Raw genomic sequence first — 19,851 nt, forward strand, 5'->3', positions numbered from 1 at the left:
TGTAGAAGGCAGCCTTGCTTAGCAAGCAGGAAGTAGTAGAGTTCACAAGTTCAGTGAAGAGGACGCCCAGAGCAGGCTCCTCTGGAAACATTATCGCCTTCATCATGGATGTATTCATCTTAATGCATAACAGCTGCCTTCACGGAGCTCTGAGGGCGTGTTGAACCCCAGTGGAAGGCAGAATTCACCACTATGCCCATGGAAAGTTCGTACCTACTCCGTGTTTTTGAACTGGAAGGAAAATGGTCCTTCTTGTGAGTTCCCTGTGGGGCAGTAGGTCTGTCGCCCTCTCTCTTCACACTGGTTTATCAGTAAGGTCAATGGCCATTGCTCTTTTGTAACTTGTCCTGAGTGAATGTGAAATCTCTCATTAGAGGGGGCCTGATATTATAAGGGGAGCTGCAGATTTAGCATGTAGCCCCAGCCAACAGCTAACACTGTCCTTTTAAATTGAAGTCCAGGTTCATGAGATTACCCAGCAGCAAAAGGTCCTTCTCTTTTTCTAGGGACACAGAACAGCCAGCAGACAACCTCAGCGGGTTAAAGCTCAACCTTTTCCTGGGAGAGACATTTTACTTAACTCTCAAAAGTGCATTTTTAAAAATATTACATCTCATTTATTTACTATGGGCATGTCTGTGTGTGTGTGTGTTGTGGGGTGGAGGGCGTTGGTTCTCTCCTTCCACTCTGTGGGTCCTGAGGATAGGATTTTGATTATAAGGCCGGTTAGCAACTGTTGAATTAGGAGCGGCAGGGCTGCGTCCCCGGCACCCGGCCGCCCGCATGGCTAGTTTATACCCAGAAATAATTACACGGAAACTGTATTCTTTCAAACACTGCCTGGCCCGGCTAGGTCCAGTTTCTTATTGGCTAGCTCTTACATATTGTTCTAACCCATTTCTAATATTCTGTGTAGCCCATGAGCTGGCTTACCAGAGAGGATCTTAACCTGCGTCTGTCTGGAGTGGGAGCATCATGGCGACTCCTCCTCTAACCTTCTTTCTCCCAGAATTCTCTTCTGTATACTCCGCCTACCTAATTTTCTATCCAATAAAATGGGCCAAGGCAGTTTCTTTATTAGTAAGAAATCATTCCCACATCATTTCCCCTTTTTCCGTTTAAACAAAAAAGAAAGGCTTTAACTTTAGCATAGTAAAATTACATATAACAAAACAGTTATCAAGTAAGAATTACAGTTACAATATTTATATCTATTTTATCTCTTATCATAACTAAGGAAAACTATAACTATTTATTCTTCAACTCCATCAAAGACTCCAGAAGGATATAATATTATCTAAGTAAACAAGAAATAAGAAAACTCTAGAAATGACAGAGACATCTCGCTGCCTGGACAGTCACCCAAAGTTCCTCTGTACCGTTGGGGCATCCATCTTCGGCCTACAGGCCCATGGTATCCAGATACATTTCCATGAAGCAGGAAATTTTAAAGACAGTTCAGTCACTTTCTGCTGTGTTCTGTAGAATGTCTTGTAGACTCTTTCATGAATCAGGAACCCCGAAAGACCATCTCACCTTTAGGCAAGTTCAGCAGTCCTCTCTCTGAGGGTTCTCTGTGTCCAGTTTATGCAACAGTCCAGGCAAGAGCAGTTTCTTGCCCAAATGACTATCCAACTCCATAAGGATCCTCTTCGATGCCCATCTTCCTCTTGAAGTAGCTGGTGCTGCCAGGAGCAGACGTGTCTCCTTGTCATGAAAAGTCCTAAGTTATTAAAATATTTTAAATGCCATATTCTGCAGTCTTTGAAAGATATGAAGAATGCCTATCTAATTGAAATATATCTCTATATATCTAGAAAATCTAACTAACATGACTACAAGCTTAACTATTAGCAATGATTATCCATTAACAACCTATATTTCCTAATTATACATTACATTTTAAGTGAACTACATAATCACAATACCTTAATCAAGTTCAAAAATACATATACATATAACAAAATTGACCTTAAAATCCATACCAATGCAAATTATTCATATCTATATCATATCCCCCTTTAAATGTAAAAGAACATTTATAAACAATATTTGGGAACATGGGCGTAGTTTTTTCTCTCCAAACTGCTTCCTGCTGAATGGGGGCACTGTTAATCAGATCATTTAGGGTGTAACCTGTGTGTCAGGTTCATCTCGGTTGGCAGTTGAGTGAAGTAATTTTTTGAGGGTGTTCACAGCAACCTTTCAGGAGGGCGTGGTCTATCATACCATACCGGGATAGATGCAATCCATAGGGTCACATCCTCTGTGGAAACAAAAGAAGACCCTCTCCAAAGCATCATATCCTTAGATCCAAATTTTGAAGTCAAGATACCTTTAGAACATATGTGCAGGTTCAGCTTAGCAGCCCATATAATAAAATGTCTCTTTGTACTTAGCTCCTTCACAGTCAAAAATTTTAAAGAAAACACAATGTACATAATCCAGACTCTCTGTGAATTTTTCATTTTTACGTGGCTTATTTTTCTTTATTTCTCTTAATCTATAACTATCTGTACTTCTGTACTCTGTCTCTTTAAAGACTTTACCCTTTTTCTTTTTAAGACATTAACTTTATTCTTTATATTCTCTTTTTTTCCCCAAGCCTACGTACATTCATCCAACGGTGTCTGAATCTGTTTTACTGTGAATCTGTAATTTTTTTTTTATTATCCAGGAGCATTTCTTAAAATGTTAAGCATTTCTTAAAAACTTAAGTTGCACCATGTATAGGTAATACGGTACTGCCTGTGTCCTGCCCAGTCTAAACCTTAACTGCACGGTTTTAAGGTAATTACGGTAGTTCCTGCCTGAGATCAGCACAGTTCAGCAAGGAGCAGCCGCTCCTGCCTCAGAGTCATTTGGTGCTTTTGAGCTGAGCACAGTTACAGGCAAACAGCAGTTTACATTGGAGCCGCAATCAGCAATTTAATTTTGAGACTGAGTGTGCAGCACAGAAACTCTTTTTATCCAAGTTACAGCCAAATCTGACACGCAGAGCACTGCGCAGTCTGAAAACGCGTCTCTGTATGGCAGCAGGAATCCGCCATGCTCTTCCGCCTGCCTAAGCCTGATTCCGCCATCTGCCCAGGTGTAGGCAGGGAACGCTGAGCCATCGGCAGGTCTCAGAGCAATCTCCTCCGATCCCAAGTGGGAACAGAAACATCCAGTCCCATAAAAGCCTTGAAATGCTTTAAAGCCAGAGTTCACGCTGGCAGCATAGCACCAGGAAGCCGCGCTTTAAAATGACGCAGCTTTTTTTCTCTGCTGCTGTTGCTGAATCAGGAATCTCTCTACAGCATGTCACCAACAAAACAGCAAAAATCTGTGTTAAACTCTGTTTCCCTTATTTTTAAGGCTTCTCAGGTTTTTAAGTGGATTTAGCCCCACGTTGGGCGCCATCTGTTGAAATAGGAGCGGCAGGGCTGCGTCCCCGGCACCCGGCCGCCCGCATGGCTAGTTTATACCCAGAAATAATTACACGGAAACTGTATTCTTTCAAACACTGCCTGGCCCGGCTAGGTCCAGTTTCTTATTGGCTAGCTCTTACATATTGTTCTAACCCATTTCTAATATTCTGTGTAGCCCATGAGCTGGCTTACCAGAGAGGATCTTAACCTGCATCTGTCTGGAGTGGGAGCATCATGGCGACTCACTCACTCAGCTTCTTTTTCCCAGCATTCTCCTCTGTCTACTCCGCCTACCTAATTTTCTGTCCTATGAGGGCCGAGGCAGTTTCTTTATTATTAACCAATGAAATCAACAGATAAGATACAAGACCCACCTCCATCAAGCAACTGCCTTTGCTGGCTGAGCCATCTCGCTGCTACAGGAGAGGATGTTTGGGAGGACCTGTCTTCTACAGGCCGGGGAAAATCTGCGAGTCCGTCAGTGTGGGCGCATGAGCTGACAGAAAGCACTTTTCTCTTAATAGAACTCGGTAGATGTGTCTGGTACTGACTTGGTTTCTCTCTCAGATGCTTGCTTTGTGGCTGCAACTAAATATCTGAGAAAAGCAACTTAAGGAAGGGTTGACTCTGGCTTACAGTGCTAGGGAATACAGTCGGCATGGCAGAGAAGGGATGCTGGCAAGAGCAGGAGGCAGCTGGGCACATTGTGTGCATAGTCAGGAAGTCAATAAATGCTTTTCACTTAGCGCAAGACTCCAGGCCTTACCATTGGCTTTGTCCAAAATGAGGGTGGGTCTTCCCTTGTCGGTTTACCTAATCTACATAATCCCTCACAGACGTACTCAATTTGTTTCTATGGTGATTCTAAATTCTATCAAATTAGCAATCAGGTTTAACCATCACAGTCTCCTTCTTAGAGTTTATTATTTAAATCCTCAAGATTTCATGTCAAGCTTTTAGTATTCTAAGAAGAAATAGCACAACGACGTAGTTTAGAGGCTGTGAAGCCTGAATCCCAGGCTGAATTCCTGCCCTTGATAACTGCTGGATCTTGGTGCTGACTCAAAATATAGCATCTCTGGTCCATAGTTTTCTCATCTGGAGAAACAACAAAGATCGGGCTGGCTGTAAGGATGAAATAGGATGATAAATAGAGCATATCTAAAACTCATTGCTGTAGCTTGTTTCCTAATATCATAGCTGCTTACATTTATTAACTCCCTGCTGAGCCAGTACTCTAGTTACGGTGCCTTCTCCAAGGAGTGTGTACAATTGGTGAGGTTTCCAGGAACATGGTGCCTAAGTCAGAAAGCTCTGTCCTATGTGTCCTTTGGGTTGCCTTTATAATATAACAGCCCATGTGCCAAATCTTACTCAACTTTCATTTCCCAATAACAGCATAGTTCTTGGCAGATATTAGAGATAAGAACACAGGTAAGAAGAGTAAAATCATCTAACCAGGCTCAGAAATAAAACAAAATAAACTCAAATGTCATCAACTACAAAAGTAAACAAAAAGTACAATTGATGCTTCTGAGATGCTTTTTAAAGTCCTACTTCAATGTTTCCAATAACTTTAAATAAATTTTCCAAAACATACTAGATAGAACACAGTTTTCCTCCTAGCATCATAGTCTTCTTTGATCTGAGTCTTTTTAATGAGCTTGGTCCCGTTATCATAAAACCTTCGTTTTCTTCTTTTCATGCCCTTTACTGTAGACAGAGTTTTTCATCAGGGCCACTGACCAGCTCCCAAATAACCACACAGAGACTTAATATTAATTATAAATGCTCAGCCATCAGCTTAAGTTTGTTTTTAGCTAGCTCTTATAACTTAAATTTGCCAAACATCTATTTATCTATGTGCTGCCCTGAGGCTCGATTACCTCTTCTATGTACTTTTCATGTTGCTTCTTCTGAGTCTGGCTGGTGACTACTCTGATTTCGCCCTCCTTCTTCCTAGCATTCTCTCTGCCTTGAAAATGCTGCCTAGCTAACAGGCAACTAGCATTTTAGTAACAATGAGAATAATACATATTTACGGTGTACAAAGACTACTTCACAGCATTTTTACAAAGCTCGGTATATAATATCTCTTTTGGAAACTACAACACTTATAATATATTTTAACTTTAAGAGTACTAGAAGGAAATTTAGTTAAGGACTGATCAATAAAATGATCTTTGGTCCTCTGCTTTTGAGACACAGCCTCATGCAGCAGCTTTTAAACTGGGTAGCCTCCTGCCTTAGCCTCCCAAATCCTGAGATTACAGGTGTGCACAACCAGGCTGGACTAAACAATCTTACTAACTAAAAGATTAATACATTAAGTGACTGGTGTTGACTTGGCACAATGACACAATGTATCAACCTCAGCTATGTTGCAAGAAAACAATTATGTCAAGATTCCTGCAGAGGCTTCTAGAGGGTGGGTAAATTATAATTGGTAAGAACAGTAATAGCATTCAACATTTTGATAGCTGCATATATACTATAATCATACATACCTTTTTCTATGCTGAGTTGGAACTGGTAGAAAGTTTGGATTATGTAGCAAAGTGCATTGAATTCAAATCCTCATTTTGTCTTAAAAATGAATGTCCTGTCATAAACATATTAAAGTACCTGGGATTCAGCTTCCCAATGAAGAGGAGAGAGTAGGATTGATCCTTTCGGACTGGATGCTTGCTATAATCATTCTAGATCAGGAATTGTGTTTTATTGTCCCATTGTCAGGAAGCTTTAGGTTCCATATGGTATATGGACAGGTATTGGGGTTTTATTTACATTGACTACTGGTCAGCAATGAATTTGAAACAGTACGCACTCAAAAGAAATCTGAACGCACAGTAATGGGCTGGAGTTCAGGATGGGAGGCTGGGTGGAGGTCAAAGCCACAACCTGGTTTCCTGTAAGCCAAGTTGCAAAATCAGCTCGTGTTGTTCTAGATTTCCTCTAGTCTTTTTAGGCAAGATAAGGTAAGCAGTTAGCAATGTGAGTGTGAGTATGAGTGTGTGTGTGTGTGTGTTTGTAGATATGAAGGCTAATTTATTATACCCACACTTCCTGGTGCAACTGGCACTGGTTGGTACTTCCTGAGTACTTTCAGAGAAAGTAGTTTGTGCTGATACCTTCACATGTGTTACTTTGTTCAATTTTGACTGCATCCCTTAAAGACACACACACACACACAATTTTGTAAATGTGTAAGCTAAACTTCAGGGTAATTGAGTCACTTTTCCGAAATGTAAACACCAACTTGCAGGAAAAAGAAAGAAAAATAGGCAAGAAAGAGAGAAAGGAAGGGAGAGAAGGAGGGAGAGAGGGAGGGATGAAGGGAGGGAGGGAGAGAGGGAGGGAAGGAAGGAAGATAGCAGGCTGTGGCTGTAGCTCTGTTTGTACTGCTTGCCTAGTTTGCAAAATCCCTGGATTCAACCCATAACACCGTTAAAAAAAAAAAAAAAAAACAGGAGGAGGAGAAACTGAGGAAATTCCTATGCATTGCCAAGCTGCAAAACTAGCCTTGTAGATAGGGAAGAGACAAAGGTCAGTTTGTATCTGTTGTTGCCTATGTCCCTTCACCAAGGTCTATTACCTTTGTGTGGTTTTCAGGTATTGTTAGATATCTAGACTTCTCTCTAGTCCCCCGGGCCCTCCTTTCTAGTGAATGGTCACCAAGTTCCAGTCTCCCTCCTCTCCTTTGTCCTACAGTAGGTGACACAGCGAAAGTGGCCAGCTATTTTCTTGAATGGGTCCTTGTCTGGGTATGAATGCCTAGAAGGCTCCCACAGTCTATTGTTGTTGTTGCCCTTGCTGCTGTTGTTGGAAACAAGATTTCATGTAGTTCATGCTAACTAAAACCCTCTGTTGTAACCCAGGATGACTTTGTGTTTCGGATCCTCCTGCCTCCACCTGGGCTTACAACTGTAAGCCACCATGCCTGGTTTATATGGTCCTGAGGCTAGGACTCCAGGCCTTATGCACACTAGAGACGCACTCTACCAATGGAGCTCCATTCTTCGCCTGTTGAGAGTTTTGCCATGTGATAATCTAGCCGATGGCATTACAAATAGAGTAACTGCGTAAAGTAAAAGAAGGGGAAGATGGAAAGGGGGTGGAGAGACTCAGGCTGTTCGAGAGAGGTAAGAGATATCTCAGAGACGCAAATGTCCACAGAGGGGTTGGGATTGTGCGTGATTGCTCCAGCTACAATTTCATGGCAATAGGAGAACTGAAGTAGAATCCCAGAGGATTCCTATTTATTTAGGGGTTCCTATGCGAAGAGCACCTGTGTACTAAAAATAAGGCAGAGCCTAAGCTGAAACAAAGACATAAACTAATGGAAGATAAACAATGCTGTATCACTGAATTTGCATCCACAATGACCTCCTTCCAAAGCCACTGGCATTGTCTTGGAAGATGCAGGTGTAATGGTCTGTCCTGACCCTTTAAGAAACAAGCCCTGCCCGCTCCCCCACTTCCACCAAGGCAAGTGGATCTTTCTTCTGCTTCCAGCCTGGGCTCTTTCTCTGTTTTCCTTTTCCTTCCATAACCCACTAAATAAACCATACCCACTTTCTCTGCATGGCATGTCTATCCCTCTCTCTCCCGTCTTGACTCATCGTGGGACAGGCTGCCCCTCAAGGTCCACTGTCGCCCCTCGGGGAACTGCACCATTTTATCTAAACTGTTATAGCAGACCTCCTCAGAGGCGACGTGGTTTTGGCTTTCAAGGACACAGGTTCATGCTTGTGGCTCTGAGCTTAGACTTTCAACCCTAGTTGTTGACCCTGCCACATTAAGAGCCAAGCGAAGGCAGCACCTATAGATGGCTCTCCGTTCCCATTTCTTAGGCTAAGCCGAAGAAAAGAAGAAAACAAACCAGTTGCCCTGCAGTCCGAATGGTGGCACGACTTCTTCCCAGCTGCACGGTGACAGACATAACCACTGCGATGACTGCTGAACAAGTGACAGAGGCACAAAGGCTCCTGTGTCTCTGCTTTAAAATTGACTTGGAATCTAGGCCCTCCCACCAAGAGTTGCCACAAGAGAATGTTGAAATGGCTTATTCAAAGTCAGTGGGCAAGCCAGTGGCTTCAAGCCACCTATCTGTAAACGAGTGACTACACAATTGCCATACAGGGGGAATTATGTGAGGCGTTTTCCTCCATATTTTCACACAACTCCCTGGCAGGTAATATCACCCGCAAACTCCCAGAGGCCTTTCTTGGCACCTTAAGAGGCCCACTGCTAGGGCTGGGGAAGTAGCTCCATTGCCAAATTGCTTGCCTAATATGCACAAAGCCCTGGCATTACCAATACCACATAAATCAGACACAGTGGCACACAACTGTGATTCTTGTAATGGGAAGGAGGAGGCAGGGAGACCAGAATTTCAAGATCATCCTTGCCTACCATTGCTTTAATTTTTCCTCAAGGAAAGACTTAAGCAATGTCTCTACCTTCTCTTAAGGTCCTAATGATAGAAGCATGATTCTACCACAGTTCACTCTGGGGAGCCAATAAGTGTATTGGGCTTCATTACAGAACACGACTGAGGGGTTACTTACAGGAGTCTGAGTGCTCCTTCTCCCAGCAGGCTAAACTTGTAAAGCCTTTACCCAACAGGGATGAGATGTTTCCCTTATCTCCACATTGGTGGGGCCCCCACACCTCCAGTCTTCCCTTGCTGGAAGTTTTCGTCCAGTAGCTCTCAACCTGTAGGTCAACACTTTTGGGGGTGTCAAAAGGCCCTTTCACAGGGGTCACATATCAGATATCTACATTATTATTCATAAGGGTAGCTAAACTGCAGTTATAAAGTAGCAATGAAATCGTTTTGTGTTTGGGGTCAACAGAACGTGAAGAACCTTATTAAAGGGTCACGGCATTAGGAACCACTCACTGCTCTAGCCCCTTCCAGGGAGCAGCTGGATACTCAAGTGGGGGTCTTCTGGTCATTCACACCCCTCCATGATAGGGTATTAGCCTTCAACACGCCCAGCTGATATAATCCTTTTGAAGGGAGCACAGCTGACCTCCCCAAGATGGCGCTCCCTTGGCAATGAGGACGGTCACTCACAGCACCAACAAAGTGTGAGGTTTTTTTTTTAATCTTACCATATTTATTGCACATACTTAAAATAATTTAAAAATACTTATTCTACATTGCTATTCCCCGTCTCAAATACAGTATCTACTCTCATGAAGTAGCATATGTACTCTATTTCATGGTATATTCATTTATAAGACCACAAAACTACATATGTTTTTTTCCTAAATTTCCTTTTTATTTATTCTTTGTGTCTCTCACATCATGCATCTCGATCCCATTCGTTTACTGGTCCCTTCCTAAGACCCTGAGGATGTGAAAGCAGGAGAACTGGCCCTGTCCCTTGCTCAGCACCGCAAGGGGTGAACTGGCCAGGACAATAACGGAGAACTCACCGTGGTGGTAAAGACAGGGGAAAGCTGGCGGGCTGACTAACCCTGTAACTACCCAGGCCCAGAACCAAGGTTATCACTGGTCCACTCCAACATCCACCCCATCTGTGATCTTCGAGAGCATGTGAAGAGGCTGGTCCTGCAGCCCCAAAAGCGGCAGGATCTTTATGATATAGGGCACCAGCAGGATAACCAAGAGGCGTTCCGGTGAGTGGCCAGCATTGATAGTGTCGCAGAAACCAGAGGCTTAGAACCAGACTGATGACTCTCCGCAATGAACACTTGCAAGGAAAGGTATATGGATAAAAGGGTTTACTGCATGGCTCACTGTGCCACACTGCAGTTTCCATGACGAGACTGATCCTCCCCTTTTTTCTCTTCTCTTAAATTTTATTTTATTTTAAAGTAAGCCTAAGATGAGACCCTACTGCAAAAACAAGCAAGCAAATAATAAATAAGTTCCATGACTAAAGCCTGAGGGGTGGGACAGAACCATCACTCTGGGCTTTCCATCTAACATTTACCCACTGGAATGTTCTTCCTTTCATTCTTGAGACTATTATCTGGAAGACAAGCCTGGAATAAGGTAAGAATGAGAAGTCTCACCTTACAGGAGAATAAGGAAAAGGTTGGACATGGGACTTTCCCAAAACTAAACACTTGGTGGACTGGTCTTGCTTCCAGCTGGCTAGCTACCCCAGACTGTAACTTGATTAATCTTTCTCTGGGGAATGTGTTTGAAATACCAGGCAACAGAACGGTCTGGGAGTTCACATGTTTAATTAAGTTGAGGTTTATTTACCATCATCAGTGGTTTCTCTGCCACCCTGTCCCCTGGACATTGATATCCCTGAAGACTGCCTTGCTTTTACTCTGTCGGTCTTTAGCTTCACAGTAGAGTTCGGTGTGGTAGCACACACCTGTAACCCTGGACTTGGGAGACACTGGCAGGAGGGTTGACAGAAGTTCAGGGTCAGCAGGTTCTGGCACCATGATTGCCAGGCCAGCCAGAGCTGTGTAGTGAATACAGAGTGAAACCCTGTCTCATGACAACAGCGAGGCTGGGAAGATGGTTCAGTCAGTAAAGGGCTTGCTGCATAACGAAATGAATCACTAATATCCAACTAAAAAGTAGCAGTGGGGAGGTAAAGACAGGACTATGCCTGGGTTTCACTAGCCAAATTGGTGAACCCCAGGTTCAGCAAGGCATTCTCATAAAATGAAGGTAAAAAGCAATTGAGGGAAATCCACACCATCGACTTCTGGTACACACACACACACACACACACACACACACACACACACGCACACACACACCAATCACAATAGAAGGCCACATTTTCTAATTTCTCTTCAGTGTGCCAGCACACTCCTTCTGTAAAAGAATTAATGGTGATAAGCTTTGTGGAAATTAGAGCCTCTACTGATGTTATTCAACTCTGACGTCACAGGATGAAAGTCGCCATGATATGGAAAAGAATTGGCATAGCAGGTTCGATAAAACTTTATTTATGAGTGCTAAATTTGAATTTCATGCAAGTTTCACTTGTCACGAGACATCACATTCCTTTTGTTTTTTTTTTTCCAGTCATTTAAAAAATATGTAAAAAAAAAAAATTGGCTTTAACTCACGAAAGCAAGCCTGACTCCAAATAGGGCCTGCAGGCCAGATTCATTGTTTGTCATTTTATAAAAATGGCCTTACTATTTAGCCCCAGCTGGCCTGGAACTTGCTTTGTAGCCCAGGTTGGCCTCCAAATTGTAGCAACCTTCCTATCTGTCTGCCTCCTCCCCTCTTCTAACTTTTCTTCCAATACCATTAGACATCCACCGTTTTCAACATTCTTTTTCGTCCCCTCCCCCCATCATGTGTGTGTGGCAGGGATTATACAACCTAGACTGGCCTTGAACTCATGACTCTCCTACTTTAGCCCAGCAAGTTCTAAATACAAAAATTAATTCTCAAAGTGCAGGATGCCATTTCATGCATGTGTATGTGTGTGTGTGTGCGCGTGTGTACATGTGATACATTGAATGTCTTTCTCAATTGCTTCTCAAACTTATATTTGAGATGGGATGTCTCACTGAGCCTAAACATCACTGGTTCCACTAGGCCTGCTGGCCTGTGACCTCCAGGGATCTGCCATATATGTCCCCCTAATGCTGGGATTATAAATACACACTACCCCTCTTCCCAACTTTTTACATGGTGACAGAGCTCTAAACTCAGTTCTTCAGGCTTGGGTAGCTTGTACTTTGTCAATTGAGCCATCTCCTGGGCGCTTTCATTGTTTCTTATGTATATTCATGCATCCCTTAACAATCCTCCCCCTTTTCACCCAGAGGATGCTTTTTTTACTTTCATCCGCCACCGTGTTTTATGCAGTCTGAAAAGTCTTACACAGGGGCAGATTACATGGCGAGAAGGAGCTGGTGACTGTGCCCGTGCTGCTGTTCGTCTCCCGTTGATATCTTTTCCACACAACCATAGATCTATGGAAAAGCTCACAATCCAGCACACGTGGCTAGCATGAAAAGCCTGACAATAAGAAGTGTTAGGAGAAAAATGGAGACACTGGGATTCTCATCTCTGCTGGTGAAAATCCTTATTTAGTTGCTTTGGAAAGCATTGTAAGTCTTTTAAATGGTTATATATGGAATTATCAGATGACCCAGCAATTCCACCCTGAAGTACTTCTTTTTTCATTTTATTTTAATTTTATTTATATGAATACTTTGCCCGCATGCATACCTGTGTACCATGTGCATGCCCTGACTTCCATGGAGGCCATAAAAGGACATCAGATCTCCTGAAAGTGGAATTCCAGAGGGTTGTAAACAGCTTTGTGAGCGCTGGGAATCAAACCCATGTCCTCTGGAAGACTTGCTAGTGCTCTTGATCACGGAACCATCTCTTTAGGCCCTGAAGTAGATCTTGAAGAATATTCCCAAATAGAAACACGTATACAAACATTAACAGCAACATGATTAATAACAGCAAAAAAAGCGGAGTTCAATTGTCCATCAACTGATAAAATGTACTGTATGCATAACATATCATTGAGACATAAAAGAGAATATAGTGTACATGAATAAACCTTGAGGATATTCTGCTAAGTGAAAGAAGACACAAAGATCATGAGTTATATCATCCACTTTATCTAAAATGCTCAGTAGAGGTCAATCTATAGAGCTTGGAAGAAAATTAATGGTCGATGAAGGCTAGGGTAGGGGGAGGAGTGAGGACGAAACAGGTGACGATTATTAATAAACACAGGGTATCTCATCTGAGGTTGGTGGAATGTTTCAAGATTGTTGTAACGCTTCTGCAAAAAAGAAATTGAAATATATACGTTAAATTGTGGATTGCATGGAATGTGGAAAATATTTTTTTAAAGGATTTTCCTTAGAATACTGTAATTTGGCCATGAAAGAAAAGGTTATCTTTATTTTCTAACTGCGTTGTAATCTCTTCTACTCGGCTGACACTGGAACCAAGCATATAATTTTTCTTCTGCTTATATTTAATTTCCCAAGTGTATTATAAACATTCATTTGTTTATTCTGGTTATCCTAAGAATTCTGTTTTTTATTCATGTGCTCAGTTGGCTCCTCACCATCATTCACTCCCAGTTTTATGCCATGCTGGGAGATGAAACCTAGAGCTTTCTGCATGCTGGGCAAATCCTCTAACAACTAAGCTACATCCTGGTCCCCAAGGATACTTGGCTTTAGTTGGGAAAAACAGTACATACTTTCTTGGGGTATCTTTTCATTGTATCTCCTCTTAGGACGCAGGCATGTGACCAGTAGTCAAAGCAGAGACTTATAACTGGTCAAAGTGCTGAAAATAATGAGTACTCAGCCCTAAACAGAACATCTATATCAACCACCACACCAAGGCCCAGGGAACATCACAGAAAACGGGAAAGAAGGAACATATGAGCCAGAAGATGGGGAGGAGGGCTCTGAAATGCTGTCTTCTGTCCGTGGCATGCCCTTGCATTCATGAACCCACGGCATCTATGACTACCTCCACAAGATCAAGCCATTAAGATCAGACAGCATTCTGATAAGCAGCACTAGTTTGATTCAGTTGATCATAAGCAAAAAATAAATAAGAGGAGGACCAAGAAGGGGAAGGGGGATATGTCGGAGATGCTTAGGGGTAGTGGGAGGAGACAGGTGGGCATGAGTTTGACCAAGATTCATTGCTTCCGTGTGCAATATTTTCAAAGAATAAATGAAAGGCCAAAGCAAACAAATATAAATAACTAGAAATAAACAAAGGTATCTCCAAAGATTCAAAGGTTCAAATTCTTTACATTGGTTTTGCAATAGAGACTTCATTTTCTCTCCCAATGTAACAAATGGCTCTCAGTCGTCATCTTACAGTTCAGAAGGCCCTAACAGCCTGGAGATGTAACTCAGCGGTACATAATTGCCTGGCATGCATGAGGCTCTGGCTCCCATCCCTAAAACTGCCAAAACTTGAAGTTGACTTGCACTAGGTTAAAAACCAGCATCCTCAGGGCTGTTTCCCTTTGGAGGCTCTAAGGAAGAATCCATCCTCTAGGTCTGGAATACTTGCTTCCCTTTTCAAAACCTAACAATTTCAACCTCTAATTCCTTCTTACAAAGGATAGTATTGGGACCAGAAAGGAAATGCAAGGTAGTGTTCCCATTTTAAGTTCCTTAATTTTCTGCAAAGTTTCTTCTATAAAGTAACATACTTATGGGAATCTTAAGAGACCATTATTCTGCTGCACAAATGTGATAAGCGAGAACTTTTTGATTTGTGAACATAGTCATCCTTTCCTTTAGTCTGAACATGGATAGAGAATACCGTTCACCTGGTGTCAATCCTTAGCAGCCTGTATTTAAATATTGGTGTACTCATTGTGCAGACAATAATACTAAAGTTCTGGAAGGCATAATGACTTGCCAAGAATCCTATAGCTGTTAGTCTAGCTTCCTCTTGCAAAGTACATGGTTTCATTTTTTGTTTGGTGCATGATTGTTGCTCTTGTTGAAAGTGGGTCTCAGGTTAATCAATCTGGCTTCGAACTTGCTATGTGGCTGGGATGGCCTTGAACTCCTGATTCTTTTGTCTCCATATCTTAACTGCTGAAATTACAGGTGTATATGAAATTACAGGTGTATATCACCACATCTGGAAAAGTTTGCGGTTTTAAACAAATTTTGGAAATTCTACTTGTCCTCAAATGGTCACTATACGAGGTCCTGTCTGAGACTGTTATCCTTGACCTCCCCTTTGTACCTTTCCCTGGACAACAATTATGATGAAGCTCAGTCACAGCCTGTGGGACTCAGATGGACAAGACATGGCATCTTGCCTATCTGTCTGCCTTACTAGGGTGTGGAGACAGTCATTTGACAACTGTCCTCCCTATGTACTAGGTATGTACCAGATGGAGCAGTTTTCCAGTTTTGTATTTTTAAGAGAGAGAGGAGAGAGAGAGAGAGAGAGAGAGAGAGAGAGAGAGAGAGAGAGAGAATAGTTGCCTGTGCATGTGTTTGTGGAAGCCAGACGTTGATTGTAGGTTCCTTCCTCTATTTCTTGCCATCTTATTTTTCTTTTTATATTTTTTATTTAGTATGTGTGAGTGTGTGTGTATGTGTATGTGCGAATGTGTGTTGGGGTGGTGCTCATGCTACAGCATGTGTGTGGAGGTCAGAAGACAACTTTGGGGAGTTGGTTTTCTCCTCCAACAATTTGGGCTCTGGAGATTGAACTCAGGCCATCAGTCTTCGTGGCAAGAACCTTTACCCATCTTACTGGCCCTCACTGTCTTATTTTTTGACATAGGGTCTCTCAATGAACCTGTATTTCTGATTTATTGGTCAGTAAACCCCTGGAATCTACTTGCTTTGCCTCCTACAGCCATGTAGTTATAGGTATGTGCCACCACATTTTGCTTTTTTTTTAAAAAACTAGGGTGCTGAGTAGCTGTGAATTCAGGTCCTCATGCTTGTACCTTAGTCTTGGATAGATCCTCCTCCCCAAATTCTTGTTTTATTTTTGAGAAAGGGTCTCCTGTAACCCAGGAGGTTACATAACCAGGCAACTACGTAAGTGAGTTCCAGAGTAGTCAAGGCTGTCCTTGAGCCCTTGCTCTTCTTGCCACTCAGCACTCAAGGACTGGGATGACAAGAGTACACCACACACCCACTCAGCTCACTAATTTTATCTTAAACAATTCTGTATATGACAGATGTCACAACCACAACAGATTTTCAACTTTATTTCCACAGTTTGTACTGTAATTTGACACTTAAAAAGTTCCCCATTGGTGCGGGACAATTGTATTCTGTCAATCATGTTTTAAATAAATGCTGATTGACTAGTAGCCAGGCAGGAAGTATAGGTGGGACAACCAGACAGGAAGTAGAGGCAGGTCAATGAGAACAGGAGAATTCTGTGAAGGAGGAAGCCCATTCCTCCCCAGTCCTGTCCAGACACTGAAGAAGCAAGATGTGACCTACCCCACTGAAAAAGGTATCGAGCCATGTGGCTAACATAAGTAAGAATAATGGGACAATATAAGTTATAAGAGTTAATGGGAAGCCTGAGCTAATGGGGCAATCAGTTTATAACTTATGGAGACCTCTGTGTGATTTTCTTTAGAGCTAAATGGCTGCAGGAGCCAGGCAGGGCAGAAACCCCAACAAGTAGGCCCTCATGTTATACTGGGTATGGTAGTTGGTTCATGCTGGCAATTCCATCACTTGGGAAACAGAAGTAGGAAGATCAGGGGTTCTAGGAGACTCATTTTTACAAGCAGCTTTCGGCTCCATTTTGAGGGAGAAGATGACTGCAGACCTTGAGTAGACCCAGAAACTGCACTGCCTGTGAGGATCCACATGGTGAACAGAGACTGTAGAGTGGGTGCGTTAAAATCATAGCAGAGAAACCAGGCCCAAAAATTTATCAGCCCCTCTAGACTGAGGAAATGGTGTAACTTCACATGACAAGGCATATTTGACTTGACTACCCATCTACCTGTTTGCCCATTAGGACCTGCCCCCAAAGCTGCCATATGCCCTGCTCACAGATTCCAATGCAGCCTTTCACCTTGTGTTCAACTTTTCACCTTGATGCTCAACTCTGCAGCCTCAACCTCAAACCCTAACCCCAGCAACTCCAGCATCAGCCCCTCCTGACTGGTATGGTTTGCTATCTTAACAGTAAAGGCTCTCAGTCAATTTCTGAAACATTTGATACTCTGCTGCAGTCTTTTAAACTTGTGTTTATTGTGTAAATCACATATATGCATACCGATATGTGATGTACGGTATGAAAATTAATCATCGTAATTAAGATCAAAATGAAAGGCTCTGCATTCCTTTTCCAAGAGAGATGGGATTATATCACAATTAGCTATTATTGAAATCATTAAGCCATGTGAATTTCTAGTTATTCAATCAATTCTGACATTTTGGAAAGACACAAATGTGCTTACTTTGTTTTAACCGTCAACTTGACACAGCCGTCGTATGAAAGGAAAAGCTAGATCAGAGTGGCCTGTGATCATAGCTGCCTTGATTGTTAATTGTAAAGGCCCAGCCCACTGTGGGCAGCAGCCCCATCCCTGGCTCAGTGGTCCTGGACTATATAAGATAGTGGGGGAGCTAATGACGGAAGCAGATGCGGAGATCAACAGCCAAGCACAGGCTGAGCTCCAGGAGTTCTGCTGAAGAGAGGGAGGAGGGATTATAACGAGCAAGGGGGCTCAAGATCATGGCAGGGAAACCCACAGAAACAGCTGACCTGAGTTGGGAGAGCTCACAGCCTCGGGAGCGACAGCTGGGGAGCCTGCATGGGACCAAACTAGGCCCTCTGCATGTGGGTGACAGTTGTGTGGCTTGGTCTGTTTGTGGGGCTCCTGGCAGTGGGACCAGGACTTACCCCTGGGGCATGAACTGTGTTTTGGGAGCTCATTCCCTATGGAGGGATACCTTGTTCAACTTTCATTCAGAGGGGAGGGGCTTGGTCCTGCCTCAACTTGATGTGCCAGGCTTTGTTGACTTCCCATGGGAGACTTACCCTCTCTGAGGAGTGGATGGGGTGAGGTGGGGGGAGGTGCCGAGGAACAGGAGGAGAGGAGGGAGAGGGAACTGTCGTTGGTAAAATGAATAAAAAAAACTTTAAATAAAATAATAAAAGATAGTGAGCTAAGCCTGATCCTGCGAGGAAACGAGTAATCAGTGATTGCTTCAACTTCCTACTTACATTCCTGCATTAACTTCCCTCAATCCGGGTGTGTAAATAAAATAACCCCTTTCATCACCCAAGTTGCTTTTGGTCAAGATATTTGTCACAGGGACATATTGAAACTAGAACAGTTTGTCTATGTTTCTGACATAGGGCCTTTACAAAAACAATAGTTACAATGGAGAAAGATGTCAACCAACAGGAAAGAAAAAAAAAAAAGAAACAAAAAAACTGGGCATGGTGACCTGTCCCTGTAATTCCAGCACTCAGAAGGCAGAAGGAAGAGGATCTCTCCATGAATTCCAGGCCAGCTTGGTGCACATAGTGAGTCCAAGGCTAGCCAGGGCAGCATAGTGAGACCTTGTCTCTGGGCACCATTAAAAGGAAAACTGGTCCTGTTGGTACATGCCAGTAATCCCCAACCTCAAACGGTAGAGGCAGGAGGATCAGGAGTTGGAGGCCATCCTTGGTTGCACAGCAAGTTTGAAGCACACTTCAGATACATGAGACCTGTCTCAATAATCAGAGAACACGAACACAGTAGTCAAAATTATGAATTCTAATATTTACATATAGGGAGGGGTGACAGAGGGAGAGGAAAATAAGAGTGTGGGGGGGGATAAGTTCAATGTAAATATATTTGTATTAAAAATAGTTGAAATGGCTATGATAGATATGCTTAGCACAGCTTAAAAATTAATACCATGTGCAAAAATATCACTTTACTAACCATATGCTTGAAATGAGCGAATTTTATGGTATGTGAGCAACAGCTCAATGAATCTGTTATGCCCAAATCCGTGAAATTCCCCAAAAGCCAACAAGGAGACTGAGTCCTATATGTAAAAGCAAAGAGCCTTTATTTTAAGCGAGTTTGCAAACTCAGTCTCCCAGCATGTCCAATGTATTGGAATAAATGGAGAGCCCCGAGCTCAGTTAGAATTGAGTTTTTATAGTAGTAAAGGTGGGGGTGAGGGGTTTCTGAGGTTTAGGACCCCTGATTGGCTGACATTTGTCTAGGGGTGATCTGGTGAGTGTGTGCTGGCAGGTGGTCCTATCCACAGCAGTTGGAACAGTAGGCATTTCCTTTGGGTGGTCTGTTTTTGGGTGGTGCCTGGGTAACTCAGTTTGTGGTTCTTCCAGCAACCAGGTATTGCTTCAGGGTAAACTACTGAGACTCGGGCCTCCATTTAAATTTATCGATGTCCGAGGCCTTCTATGGCAGGTGATAACGGTTAGAAGCAAAGAACTTCATTTAGGTGACCTGTCCATACTTAGCTTATCATGGCTGGCTCCCACAAAAATCTATATTTCTAACCATGACTTGTAAACTTCGAGAAGATGTCATTTATTGTACACAAACTGGACTTCAATCAAGCCAATTTACAAAAAGACACATAAGGGTGATCTTCATGTCCCAGCAGCTCTGAGGTGGAACTGTTCTTCCACCAAGAAAGAGGAGAGGGAACAGGCCGAGATGGTCACAATCTTTTTGTTTGTTTGTTTGTTTTTTTGAGACAGAGTTTCTCTGTTGCTCTGGCTGTCCTGGAACTAGCTTTTGTAGACCAGGCTGGCCTCGAACTCACAGAGATCCACTTGCCTGAGATGATCACAATCTTCTCAGCTAACAAGGAGCTGTGCAGGAAGAAGAAAGTGGTTAGCCACCCTGGATCCCATGTACTGTCTCCCTCCCTACCAGCAGTGCCATTGTGGCACACATTAACCCCACAGCCAGGAGCACAGCTCAGGGGTAAATAAATA

At 42.9% G+C, this 19,851-nt stretch overlaps 1 long non-coding RNA gene across 3 annotated transcripts in view; it reads left to right on the forward strand.

The window, feature by feature from the left end:
- LOC126512680 (uncharacterized) overlaps nucleotides 1-19,851 on the forward strand; it is a 531,499-nt gene that overhangs the window by 438,909 nt on the left and 72,739 nt on the right. The window contains exons 7-8 of one of the 3 annotated variants that reach the window (XR_007595125.1): nucleotides 16,894-17,042; nucleotides 18,244-18,667. The exons of the other annotated variants lie outside the window; for them this stretch is intronic. This is a non-coding gene — a long non-coding RNA (uncharacterized lncRNA). Of the gene's footprint in view, nucleotides 1-16,893; nucleotides 17,043-18,243; nucleotides 18,668-19,851 lie in introns of those variants that run through there. 3 annotated transcript variants of the gene reach the window in all.

The sequence above is a fragment of the Alexandromys fortis genome, unplaced genomic scaffold (genome assembly GCF_014885135.2).
Source record: "Alexandromys fortis isolate MF-2015 unplaced genomic scaffold, M_Fortis_MF-2015_v1.1 scaffold_120, whole genome shotgun sequence".
NCBI lineage: Eukaryota > Metazoa > Chordata > Mammalia > Rodentia > Cricetidae > Alexandromys > Alexandromys fortis.